Source organism: Chiloscyllium punctatum, chromosome 17 (assembly GCF_047496795.1).
Source record: "Chiloscyllium punctatum isolate Juve2018m chromosome 17, sChiPun1.3, whole genome shotgun sequence".
In the NCBI taxonomy this organism is placed as follows: domain Eukaryota; kingdom Metazoa; phylum Chordata; class Chondrichthyes; order Orectolobiformes; family Hemiscylliidae; genus Chiloscyllium; species Chiloscyllium punctatum.
The window spans coordinates 93109839-93124314 of record NC_092755.1 but is presented as its reverse complement, the minus strand read 5'-3'; the positions used below and the strand labels follow the sequence as shown (position 1 = coordinate 93124314).

Genomic DNA, 14476 nt, shown 5'->3' with positions numbered 1-14476 from the left:
CATGTCCTTTTCCATAGTGACGTAAAATACTCGTTTAGTATCTCCCCAGTTTTCTACGGCTCCACACAAAGGCCACCTTGCTGATCTTTGAGGGGCCCTATTCTCTCCCTAGTTACCCTTTTGTCCTTAATGTATATGTAAAATCCCTTTGGATTCTCCTTAACTCTATTTGCCAAAGCTATCATTTTGCCCTTCTGATTTCCCTCTTAAGTATACTCCTACTTCCTTTATACTCTTCTAAGGATTCACACGATCTATCCTGTCTATACCTGACATATGCTTCGTTCTTTTTCTTAACCAAACCCTCAATTTCTTTAGTCATCCAGCATTCTCTATACCTACCAGCCGTTACTTTCACCCTGACAGGAATATACTTTATCTGGATTGTTGTTATCTCATTTCTGAAGGCTTCCCATTTTCCAGCCATTCCTTTACCTGCGAACATCTGCCTCCAATCAGCTTTCGAAAGTTCTTGCCTAATACCGTCAAAATTGGCCTTTCTCCAATTTAGAACTTTAACTTTTAGATCTGGTCTATCCTTTTCCATCATTATTTTAAATCTAATAGAATTATGGTCGCTGGCCCCAAAGTGCTCCCCCACTGACACCTCAGTCACCTGCCCTCCCTTATTTCCCAAGAGTAGGTCAAGTTTTGCACCTTCTCTAGCAGGTACATTCACATACTGAATCAGAAAATTGTCTTGTACACACTTAACAAATTCCTCTCCATCTAAACTCTTATAGAAGAGGAAGTGCTGGATGTCTTGAAACAGGTAAAGGTGGATAAATCCCCAGGACCTGATCAGGTGTACCCGAGAACTCTGTGGGAAGCTAGAGAAGTGATTGCTGGGCCTCTTGCTGAGATATCTGTATCGATAGTCACAGGTGAGGTGCCGGTAGACTGGAGGTTGGCAAACGTGGTGCCACTGTTTAAGAAGGGTGGTAAGGACAAGCCAGGGAACTACAGACCAGTGAGCCTGACCTCGGTGGTGGGCAAGTTGTAGGAGGGAATCCTGAGGGACAGGATGTACATGTATGTGGAAAGGCAAGGACTGATTAGGGATAGCCAACATGGCTTTGTGCGTGGGAAATCATGTCTCACAAACTTGATTGAGTTTTTTGAAGAAGTAACAAAGAGGATTGATGAGGGCAGAGCAGTAGATGTGATCGATATGGACTTCAGTAAGGCGTTTGACAAGGTTCCTCATGGGAGACTGATTAGTAAGGTTAGATCTCATGGAATACAGGGAGAACTTGCCATTTGGATACAGAACTGGCTCAAAGGTACAAGACAGAGGGTGGTGGTGGAGGGTTGTTTTTCACACTGGAGGCCTGTGACCAGTGGAGTGCCACAAGGATCGGTGCTGGGTCCCCTACTTTTTGTCATTTACATAAATGATTTGGATGAAAGCATAAGAGGTACAGTTAGTAAGTTTGCAGATGATACCAAAATTGGAGGTGTAGTGGACAGCGAAGAGGGTTACCTCAGATTACAACAGGATCTGGACCAGATGGGCCAATGGGCTGAGAAGTGGCAGATGGAATTTAATTCAAATAAATGTGAGGTGCTGCATTTTGGGAAAGCAAATCTTAGCAGGACTTATACACTTAATGGTAAGGTCCTCGGGAGTTTTGCTGAACAAAGTGACCTTGGAGTGCAGGTTCATAGCTCCTTGAAAGTGGAGTCGCAGGTAGATAGGATAGTGAAGAAGGCGTTTGCTATGCTTTCTTTTATTTGTCTGTGTATTGAGTACAGGAGTTGGGAGGTCATGTTGCAGCTGTACAGGACATTGGTTAGGCCACTGTTGGAATATTGCGTGCAATTCTGGTCTCCTTCCTATCGGAAAGATGTTGTGAAGCTTGAAAGGGCTCAGAAAAGATTTATAAGGATATTGCCAGGGTTGGAGGGTTTGAGCTATAAGGAGAGGCTGAATAGGCTGGGGTTATTTTCCCTGGAGCGTTGGAGGATGAGGGGTGATCTTATAGAGGTTTATAAAATCATGAGGGACATGGATAAGGTAAATAGACAAGGTCTTTTCCCTGGGGTGGGGGAGTCCATAACTAGAGGCCATAGATTTAGGGTGAGAGGGGAAAGATATAAAAGAGACCTAAGGGGCAACTTTTTCACACAGAGGGTGGTACGTGTGTGGAATGGAATGCCAGAGGATGTGGTGGAGGCTGGTACAATTGCAACATTTAAAAGACATCTGGATGGGTATATGAATAGGAACGGTTTGGAGAAATGTGGGCCAAGCGCTGGCAAATGGGACTAGATTAGGTTAGGGTATCTGGTTGGCATGGATGAGTTGGACCAAAGGGCTTGTTTCCGTGCTGTATATCTCCCTGACTCTAAAGAAGTTCTGGTGCAATTAAGCTTTTTTTTGTTATTTTGTATTAGTTTTTCAGGACTTAGCCAGTATAGATGAACAAGAGGTTAGATTGGAAGCTCTGGTCTACATTCAGTTGGCTGATTTTAATTGGAATGACAGCTCATTATTTTTGGCCCCTTGTGGCCCTGAGCTGAGGTGGTGGAAGAAAAGAGTGAGATTTGTGTCACGATTCACGGAGTCCAGCAAGAAATGCAGATGGGGAAAGATGAATGATACCTCCCCAGTTCCCAATCAATCTGCCAGCACTTGCTCTAATATCACAGGTCTCTGGGGGAGTGAGGGAGCACACTTGCAGGTCAGGTAGAGAGGATAAGCAGTTAAACAACCTCCTAAAATATACAGGGGCCAACGAGAGGCTTCAAATTCCAACATGCCAGTCATCAGCAGAAACTCTCGGCTTCAGATAACATCTGGGTGGAAAGGAATCGATAGATTGAATTAGAACTCAAAATACAAGACATAGCATCAAATAATTACACAGGCAGAAGTATCAAATAGATAGGGTGTTCTGGAATTTCTGAAAAAAAGTATGAAGCTCTCCTCTGAATAATTCCCTTCAGACTAGGTTTTGAAAGTCAAAACACTCCCTAGTAATTGTACTATTAATTGCCCTGAGTATGCATTTGATACTGTGTCAGGTAAAATGTTTCTCTGTACACTCTATTGATCTGTGGTCTAAGCTGTGATGAACATTTCAGTGACTTTGTCAATTGTGTGAAATTCATACCCTTGGTGTTGTCGAACAAACTAACTCCAAGCCACAAAAATCAGGATCTTTCGAAGAAATGTGGATGCTGCACACTCTCTCTCTCTCTCTCTCTATAGCCTGATTCATCAGTGCAGTGACAGACTGCAGCAGTGCTGGGAAGGAGCAAGTTGCTCAGGGTCAGCTGTAACCAATGATCACCAGCATTGGCTGCTCCTGGGTCCAGGAGGACTGCTTCAGTAGCTAGCAGCACGTTCCAGCCACAGCAATACTCCCGTTAACTCTTCACTAGTCACTGAGAACTCATCAAGCTTGACACAAATATGAGATTCAGTTACAAAAGGAGCTGTGCAGGATGAGGTACATGGAACATGGAACCAGAGATCGGGGCAGAGACAGAAATTGTGGGTCCCAAGGCTGCTCCTGGTTTGGGCCCTGGTCCCCATTCTTAACCTCAGCACAGTGGGCCCCTTTGAATACTTAGAATAGATTCCCTACAGTGTGCAAACAGGCCCTTCGGCCCAACAAGTCCACACTGACCCTCCGAAGAGCAACCCACCCAGACCCGTTCCCCCAAATTAATGCACTTAACTCTACGGGCAATTTAGCATGGGCAATTCACCTGACCTGTACATCTTTGGACTGTGGGAGGAAACCGGAGCACCCGGAGGAAACCCACACACACACGGGGAGAATGTGCAAACTCCACACAGAGAGTTGCCCGAGGCAGGAATCGATCCCAGGTCTCTGGCACTGTGAGGCAGCAGTGCTAACCACTGTGCCACCGTGCCGCAACCGTGATGTACGCCCCCAACCCCCGTGCTGGGTCCTGCCAGAGGTAGCGTCAAGCCAGGGGACCAGCCTGATTCGATGAGGACTGTAGGAGTACACACCAGGAGCTCGAACAACTAACAGCTCAAAACCACCTAGGACAAAAACAACCCCCTGCCACTCAATCTGCCACCTTGAAACACGCACTCCCTCTGCCAGTGGCTGCTGCACTTCTCCAAGATACACTTTGGCAATTTTCCTAATTATACCTTGCAATCGTTTCCCATCTTTTTCACAGTACAGCAAGTACATGGCACAACCAACACCTGCAATTTCCCCTCCAAACCACACACGTTGCTGACTTGGAATTATACGTTGGAATTATATACATTGGAATTATACTTGGAATTATATACTTTTAAAATAAAATTCACGGCAAGGGTCGGATTTGCTGCCCATCCCTAATTGGCCTTTAACTGAATTTTGGTCAGAGGGATAGAAACACAACTTGTTACCTACATGGAGAGAAACTTCAGAGTGCTTCAGTGAAGAAAGATCTTGGTGTCCTTTTACATGAATTGCAGAAACCTAGTCTGAAGGTACAGCAGGTATTGAGGGCAAATAGAATTTTGGCATTTATTGTTAAAGAAATAGAGTATAAAAGTAGGTAAGTGTTTCTGCAACTGCAAAGGCATTAGTGAGGCCCCACCTGGAGTACTGCTTATAATTTTGATCTCCATACCTGAGAAGGGATGCAGTTGTTTTGGACGCATTTCAGAAGTGATTCACTAGATTGATTCCACAGCTAAGGGGTCTGTCTTAAAAAAGAAAAGTTGAGCAGTTTAGGCCTAATTCCACTCTGAAGTTTCTCTCCATGTAGATAACAAGTTGTGTTGAATTCACTGTCTCAGAATGTGGTATTTGCTGGGATGTTAGAGTAAAACTGAAGGTTGAGATAGACAATTTTTAAATTAGGTTAAAAAATCTAAGTTTTAAATTAGTAACAGGTTGAAGAGTTATGGAAAACAGTCAAAAAGGTGGAGCTGAGGCCAAGATGCGATCAGCCATGATTGTATCGAAGGGCAGTACAGTTGCCTACTCCTGCTCCATGGCTTTGGTTCCCTGTCGGGTCATTTCAGAGAGCAGTCAAGAGTCAACCAAATTGCTGTGGGTCTGGAGTCCTTTCACTGTTGCTTGATGAAAAACCTGGAACTTCCTAACAGCAATATGGGAGATTCTAAATGAGATGGACAGCAGGGTTTGAAGAAAGTGGCTCACCATCACCTTCAAAGACAATTAGCGATGGACAAGACGATATTCTTGACACCCACATCCTAAATATGATGCAACTGACTGTTACTTGCTGTTATGGTGTGCAGAGGCACACAGTACTTAAAGCAAGGAGCAGGGCTGTGGAACGGCACAGTACCTGGCATCCATGTGGCTGAGTACCTCTGACCAAACCTTTCACATGCCCCTACTACTCAGGTCATACCCATCTTCAGCATCCTACATGACATCAGCCTTGCTCAACACAAACTGCAAAACACTCAAAAATAATAATTTCAATAATAGAAAATATTTTAAATGCACATGAAAATATGCCAACTATGTTAGGCGATATCATGGCACAGTCACTGGACCAATCACCTAGAGCCCCAGGTTGCTACTCTGAGAAGATGGGTTCAAATCCCAGTTTTAAAGAAGTGACGTGTGGGGCTCTCAATGTTTCCCTCTCCACAAATACTGCCAAAGCTATTTCAAATCCCAGCTGGTGGAATTTAAATTGTATTAATAAAATCTGGAATTGAAAGCTACTGTCAGTAAAAATGTCCATGAAATAATCATCGATTGCTATAAAAAAAACCTCTGGTTGCAGTTTACCATCCTTACGTGGTCTGGCCAACATGTGACTCCAGTCTCTCAGCAATCTGGTTGACTCTCTGAAATGGTGCTCGGATGCGACTTCAGTTCAAAGCCAGTTACAAATAGGCAACAAGTCCTGGCCTTACTAGTGATGACCACATCCCAGATCCAAAACAAGTAAGAAAGGCTTATCAGAATGTGAATGAGTACAATCAGCTTCACGTATATTTCCTTTATCCTGGGTGTGCTTCAATGCATGGGTGTGAACAACGAATGTAATTATTTCCCACAATTCTGATGAAGGTTTCCCAACAGACACCACCTTTCCCACCATTTTAGAGCAAAGGCACCAGTACATTTTCACCCCTGTGTCTGCCTTTCAAACACTTGTCTTATTTGACATATACTTCATGCAGTGTAACTCATTCCAACATTTTTACATTTTAAATGAAAAGATTGCGTCATTGGGAAAATAATTAATAGATCTGAACTTGAGGCCCTATGGTCTATAATCCTCTGATTTTGTTTGACCTTATACTTACTCGATCCTGTTAATCTTTTAAAGGGCCACATGCAGCTGCACTTAAGATCTTAACCTGTTCTTTTTAATTACAGTTCCTTTTTCGAAAGTACTTCATTCTTAAAAATAAGTCTATAACTAAAGTTGACGCTACATAAGGTGTAACCCAAATTAATTCCTTCAGATAATGCATGTCACCACATTTACAATTACAAATATTTTCAAAATCATTATGTCAAGTATAAAGTCTGTCATAGACTGCAGCACTTTCTACCATTGTTTAAGATTTTCAGGCATCCAGGTGATTCTTTTATCATCTCAATTCGGCTCTATCAAAGTGTAACATGGCACTGTCATGGGATCGAAGCAAAGAGCTCTGAAATCTGTCAAAAGGTGGCAATAGTGGACACTTGCTTTCATCAACTGTGGCATTGAGTATGAGAGCAAGAAGGAAATGTTAGAGTTGTACAGAACGTTGGTCAGTCCACAGCTGGACTACTGTGTGCAGTTCTAGTCACCTCACCACAGGAAGGATGTGATAGCACCAGAAGAGGTGCAGAGGACGTTGCCTGGGATGGGGAGACTGAACTATAAGGAGAGACTTAGATAGGCTTGGATTGTTTTCTTTAGAACAGAGAAGACTGAGGGGGGACATGATTGAGGTGTATAAGATTATGGAGGGTGTGGCAGGGTGAATAGAGAGCATCTATTCCCTTTGGTTAAGGGGTCAATCAGAAAACAGCATAGTTTTAGGGTAAAGGGCAGGGGATTCAGAGGGGATTTGGTAAAAAAGAACCTTTTCATTCAGTTGGTGGTGGGAATCTGGAGTGCACTGCCTGGGAAGGTAGTGGAGGCTGGAAACCTTACAACCTTTAAAAAAATATTTGGATGAGCACTTCAAATATCATAACATACGAGACAAGTGCAGGGAATTGGGATTAGTACACTTTTAGTGATAGTTATGCTGGTGCGGACTCAATGGGATGAAGGGCCTTTTCTGTGCTGTATGAATCTGTGAAAAATCTTTTTGCCTTTCAACTTGCTGTGTAAATGGAACCAAAACTCAGCAATGATTTACTCATGAATATATTTGATGTAACATATGTTCAACTGTCTTAATTTGAATTAATCTATACGGGAATGTACATTGATTGTAAAATAATCTCCTTGGCTTAACTCAAAAACGAACTTCTTGTGAACATTTCATTTCTGTTCAGGCTGATATATTACTAAATTATGGTAATTTGACCTCATTTATGCATGCAAATTAGATACATTCTAACTCAAGACTTCTCTCTTAACACTCATCAAATATCTTTATAGAAGTCAACTTGAAAAGCTTGCAAACTTTTAGGGATAATAAATTATTATTCAAATTTTATTTATGCAAATGAAGTAGGAAAGAGTTTTTCTGCTCAAATCTGAAAGTGTCGGATATTTAGAGGATTATAATTGGGACTAGTGGAGGAGGAAAAGACACATTGATGTTTTATGCTAATCAGACCTAATTCACAAATTTAAATTAACTGCACTGCTGTACAGAACCTCGTGTTAAACTCGCAGTAAGTCATTATTTGTGACAATATGTAAGTGGTTATAAATAAATTGAAACCTTTACAAAAATTATTATATTGAATATATGCATTTTATACATTGCTGTGCTTAAATGGCTGTCCCCTCGGTAGTTAAGAATTCCTCACGTTCACTACCATTGAGAGAAGAAATTCTTCCTCACCACTGCCTTAAATGGGTGACCCTTTGTTGTGGTTCTGTTCGCCGAGCTGGGAATTTGTGTTGCAGACGTTTCGTCCCCTGTCTAGGTGACATCCTCAGTGCTTGGGAGCCTCCTGTGAAGCGCTTCTGTGATCTTTCCTCTTGCATTTGTAGAGCACTCTGTTCATACAGTCATTCAGCACAGAAACAGACCCTTTCATCCACGCCAACCAGACATCCTAGTCTGGCCTAGTCCTATTTGCTAGCTTTTGACCCATATCCATCTAAACGCTTTCTAGTCAAAAACCCATCATTTAAATGCTGTAATTATACCAGCCTCCACCATTTCCTCTGGCAGCTCGTTCCATACACACACCACCCTCTGTGTGAAAAAGCTGCCCCTCAGGTCCCTTTTAAACCTTTCCCCTCTCACCTTAAACCTCTGCAGTCTAGTTTTGGACTCTTCCAGCCTAGGAAAAAGTCCTTGGCTACTCACTTTATCCATGCCCTCATGATTTTATAAACTCTATAAGGTCACCTCTTAGCCTTTGACGCTTCAGGGAAAAAAAGCCCCAGTCTTTTCTCAGAGGGTGGTGAATCTGTTGAAGTTTTTACTGCGGAGGGCTCGAGAGGCAGGATCATTAAATATATCTTAAGCTGCAGTACACAGAGTTTTAATCAGTAAGGCTACTGAGGGTTATGGGAAAAGGCCAAAAAGTGGAGTTGAGGATGATCAGATCAGCCAAGTTCTAATTGAATGGTAGAAGAGACTCGATGGACTGAATGGTCTACTTCTGCTCCTACTTTTTATGGTTGGATGAGAAAAAGGATACGGTGTTTTGGATGGGATTGAGATCCAAATATTTCCAGCATCCCTTTCTTTATAATTGGCAAATGTATTGAGACAGGAAGATCTTTAGATATTCTTCCATCCAGCATTAAGTAGTAATCCAATATTACAATGACTTAAATCACAGGCTGAGAACAGCACAGGAAGTCACTGAACTCTCAGTGCCTTTGAAAGAGCTATCCAATTAGCTCCACACACCTGCTCCTTCCCATAACCCTGTAGATTTTTTTCCTTCAAAATAACTACTGTTACTATACTGCCAGCTGTGAATCGAGAAACTTAATACATTTCAAACCTTACGCAAAGGCAGACTGACAGTTTTGGCACATTTCCCAGTGCTAGGACTGAATGACTCCATCACCCACAATGGAGCTCTGGTGTATAGGTCCTTCACCTCTGTGAAGAGGATGATTTATAGATTAGTCTCATAGGTGAGGTTTGATGTCCGAGTGGTACCTGGAACTATGGGTCTCAATGGTATGGGTTTCAGAATGTCCTTTTCTCTTGGTAGTCTGTGGTTCCTGGGTTAGGCATTGTCCTCTTACCTCTGTTATCAAAGTTTGAATACATACTGATGAAAAAAAAGTCTCCTTTAAATACTACCCATGAGGAGCTGAAATAAAATTAATTTAGATCTCATCCACATTTATCTGCAAGATTTTAAAATTGTTCTTAAAAATCTGCACTGTTTGACCAAAATAAAAGGTGAAAATAAAGGTGGTATAATTATTTTTTTTTGGAACTGATATCTTGTAACTTGGCATTTCAAGAGCCATTAAAGATTGTAACAATTTCTTGCAAACCCAGCCCCTCCTATAATTTTCACATCCAATTCTGACTGAAAAGAAAGTGGGTTAGATGAGTTGGTTTGGGATTTCAAAAATCTCATTGAAATTCATGAGGAGAACCTGCAAATACTGTTTCAGATCTTTAATCTATCCCATGAGTACGAGCTCACATCGGATCCAATGTCTTGAGTTGAGCAAGTTCCATTTTCCCCTCTTTCTGAACTTCTGAGCTCTTCTCTACTCTATCCACCTACCCCAACTCCCCCCACCCCACCAAGAATCCCAGCCCACCCCCACAGCACTCCCCCTGGTCCCAACTGGTAAACAATCTACCTTCTGCCACTTGTGATTACTAATCAGAAATTGGCTCACTGGGTGTGCAAAAACAATCTCCATAAAGATGTCAGAGTCATAGGTTTTAGCTTAAATTCCGAGCTGAAGTCAGGCTTAGGGTCAAGATGTGAGCATCATCATCATAGCTAGCATCTCAGGGTGAGGTCTCAGACTTTGGGTTGAGATACCAGCTGGAATTGGGATTGCAGCTGCTAGCAGTCTTAGATGAAATGACAATTGCTAAGGTGAAGGTTGGGTTCACACTGGACTCTCAGCTGGTAATAGCTTTAGAATGGAAATGGGTTCAGATGTGGGACTTTGGGTTGGAATTTTAGCTGAAGTTAAAATTTCAAATTGCAGTCAGCAATCTGAAGTAAGACCTGAAGACGAACAACATTCAGGGCTTTTGAGTTGAAGTTCAGACAGAGTACAGATTTCAGTTGATGTCTCAGTGGGAATGAGGGCTGTCAGTTTTTATATAAAACAACAAAAACATTTTTAGATATGTTAATTTAAAACATCTGTTAAAAGGAGATGTAGACATTCCAGATTTTCCACTACATGATACTATTCATTCAAGATGAATTGGACAGTGTTCAGCACCATTCATGATTTCTCAGACACTGAAATAGTCCAAGTTCAGATGCAGTAAGACCTGGGCAATATCCAGACTTGGGCTGAAAAGTAGCAAGTAGCAAGTAACATGTGCCACACAACTGCCAGGCAATGACCATCTCTAATAAAAGACAATCTAACCAATGCCCCTTAACATTCAATGGTGTTACCATCACTGAATGCCCCACTATCAACCTCCTGGGGGGTTTATTGCTAAAACTCAACTAGACTACCATGTAAATACTGTGACTAGAAGAGCAGGTCAGGGGGTAGGAATTATGCAGTGAGTAACCCATCCCCTATACTCCCAGTTGTCTGGATGAGTGTGGCTCCAACAACACTCAACAATCTTGATACCAACCAGGACAAATCGGCCCACTTAATTATTTGTGGATGGAGAGTCAGTCATTCTATCACTGACACTCAGTAGCAGCAGGGTGTACTATCTACAAAATGCACTACAAGAAACTCACCACATATCCTTAGCCAGCACCTTCTAAACTCACAACCACTTCCATCTAGAAGGACAAGGGCAGAAGATATACCGGAACACTACCACGTGCAAGTTCCCCTCCAAGCCACTCACCATGTTGACTTGGAAATATATCACCTTTCCTTCTGTATCACTGGGTCAAAATCCTGGAATTCCCTCCCAAACACTATTGTGGGTCCACCCATAGCAAATAGTTTGAAATGGTTCATGAAGGCAGCTCACTACCACGTTCTCAAGGGCAAAAGTAGAGATGAGCACTAAATGCTGGGTACAGCCAGCCATGCCCACATCCCAGGAGAAATAATAATAATAAAAAGGGATAATGGAATCTGGTAGTTTAATGAGTTTCAGCAGAATAGGTACAATTATCCTTCCTTTGGATGGAAGAGGACTAAGTACATCACCCAACAATAAGAGAATCAACAAGCAAAACCCTCCAGAGTAATCCTAAAGAATTTTGCATAAACAAGGCAGTCCCCCACAGGGACTAAAACGAGCTTAAATCCATGGAGACCGCAACTTGTTTTTAAGAGATGAAGAACATAAGAAATATAAGCAGGGTTAGGTCTCTTGGTCCCATGAGCCTGCTCCACCATTGAATAAGTCACAGCTGATCTTCTCTCTCAACTGCACTTTTCCATCCATATCTATTGATTCCTTTATTTATGAAACTCAATCCTGAACATACTCAATGACTGAGCATCTACAATCCTCTGGGATAGAGAATTCCAAAGATGTAATCTTGAAACAACTTATTGCAAACGGCTTGTTGTCTTCACATTGAGGATACTTTCCATCATGTGTGGGGTTATTGGTGAACTAAATCAGATAGATTTCAAACAGATCGAGTAACTTATGACTGGGTACCCATGAGGGGCTGTGGGTCACCAACAGCAGCAGGATTCAACACCATCATGATCTGAACCCTTATGGCTTGGCAAACCCCCCACTCTATCATTACCATCAACTCACAGGAACAACCCTGGTTCAATGAAGAGAGCAGGGGGGCACATAAGGAACATCACAGGCATACCTAAAAATGAGATACTTGCCTGGTGAAGCAACAGCATAGGGCTCCTTGCTTGCGAAACGGCATAATGAACAAGCGACATACAAAGTAAGATAATTCTACAACCAAGAGATCACATCCAAGCTGTGCAGCCTTGCCATGTCCAGTTGTAAATAATGGTGGACAATTAACAACTCACTGGAGGAGAAGTGGGTACTGCAGATGCTGGAGATTAGAGTCAAGATTAGAGTGGCGCTGAAAAGCACAGTAGGTCAGGCAGCATCCGAGGAGCAGGAAAATCAATGTTTCAGGCAAAAGCCCTTCATCAGGAATTCCTGATTTGCCTGAAACGTTGATTTTCCTGCTCCTCCGATGCTGCCTGACTTGCTGTGCTTTTCCAGAACCACACTAACCTTAACTTGATGAAGAAGGCAGCTCCACAAATATCCCCATCTCTAATGACGGGGGATTCCAGCATATCTGTGAAAAAAAAATCACAAGCACGAACAAAATTGGAGCAGGAGTGTACACAATACATCCTGTTGAGACGCTTCCCCTCCTGATGAATCTAGAACCGAGTTTCACATTCTAAAAATAAAGGCAGACCCACTTATAATAGAGATGAGGAAGAAAATCTTCTCGAAATGAGTTGCTAACGTTTAGAATATTCTTCACCAGACAGCAGTGGATGCTGAGCTGTTGACCTTAACTCTGTTGTCTGTCATACATGTCACTGACAAGTTAAAAGAGAAGCAGTGCTAGCTTCTGTACAGAGGAAAGTGAATCAGAGGAAAATAAAATCAGAAAATATTTTATAACGTTCATCTGTACGCAGGTGTCGGGTATTATTTACAGGTAGCTGGTATACAGTGCCAAACCAACACTAGGAACAAATGCTGCAACTTTAACAGTGCAGTCTCCTATCACCACTGACTTTCTACTATCACAGTCACTGAAGAAAAAACACAGTCAATAATATTCTTGGCAAAATGCTGCTTTACTGAAGGTTTGCATTTTGCGTTGTCACTTTTTCAGCCTGACAGACAAAAACACAGATAAGAGGGATTGTGTTGGGACTCTCACCTCAACCTCTCTCGGGAATCTAGCTTTCTCAGTGACAAATGAAAAACACACGGCTCTCAGATACTGATACGAGTTATGCAGTAGCACTTTTCGTTACCAAATGCAAAACGGCATGAATAAAAACTTGAATCTATTATTAATGCTCACTCCTGCAGTATTAAGCTGCATAGCTCTAGTCTCCAGACCTGCACAAGGGAAAAGCTGATATTGTTTCCAGTTACTCATTCAATTGAGGTCTGCAGTTACTAGCACAATGAGTTCAGCACTGTCTAGTACATCGATTTAAACAATAATTAACCAAAACAGTTAATCATTTATAACATTCTGCTGAACATTCTTTGTCACATTGAAATCCACGACTAGTCACGTCCTTTAAATGTGTTGTGAAACACCTTGATGCCAAATTAATATTTGTTCCCCTTTCTCCCCACAAGAGTCAAACTGTCATTGCTGGGGGAAAAAACTGTTATTGTTCTGCAACTCCTACCTTTCCCACACAGGATGGCTCAGTGTCAAGGTTTTGCTAACAGCCTTCTCTGCCCCTTGCCTCTGTCTGAGCAGCTGACAGCTTGATGAGACTCTTCTCCAGGAGTTCTTATTGTGAGAATGTACACATTTGTGAGCATGCTCATTGAGTGACAGGTCCCTGCTGATCACCGCCAGAAACCCTGTACCAAACCTAACCATACACTCCCCTTGTTTGAAAAATTTAGAAATTCTTTACAGCTGGGAACCAAAACGTAAAAGCCTTTTTACTTTGAAACATGTCAGATTGAAAAATAACCAAATGCAAGCAAAAAGATTAAAGCTATCTTTTATTTATTGTTAGGAGGAGAGCATTGCTGTCAAGCCCTGCACTAATTACCCAGACCTAATATCCCTTGAGAGGTTGGTAATGAGTTTTAACCTCTAGTCCATCTGGTGCAGGTATACCCAGTGCAGATGGAGCAGGAACTCCAGGATTTTGATTCTGTGATGGCAAAGGAATGATGATGGAATAGTTCCCATTCAGGATGGTGTGCAGCTTAGAGGAGAGATTACAGGTGCTGGTGTTCCCATGCAGCCATTGCCCTGGTCCGCCTCAGTTGTGGAGTTAGTGGATTTGTCCAAGTATGTGTTGGATTAGAGAAGACTCGTGTGGCTTAGGTGAACTGAAGGCACTGAATGTGCAGCTTGGAAGCTGGTGCTATGGTTATTAAAAGAAAGCGAGGTAAAAACAACGACTGCAGATGCTGGAAACCAGATTCTGGATTAGTGGTGCTGGAAGAGCACAGCAGTTCAGGCAGCATCCGAGGAGCTTCGAAGCTCCTTGGATGCTGCCTGAACTGCTGTGCTCTTCC

At 42.3% G+C, this 14476-nt stretch overlaps 1 protein-coding gene across 2 annotated transcripts in view; it reads right to left on the bottom strand.

The window, feature by feature from the left end:
• Nucleotides 1-13728, bottom strand: part of LOC140488133 (rabphilin-3A-like) — a 239796-nt gene extending 226068 nt beyond the window's left edge. For both annotated transcript variants that reach the window (XM_072587941.1, XM_072587944.1), the window contains exon 1: nt 13624-13728. The gene's annotated coding sequence lies outside the window, so the exon portion shown is untranslated. The remainder of the gene's footprint in view (nt 1-13623) is intronic.
• Nucleotides 13729-14476: the final 748 nt, after the last annotated feature.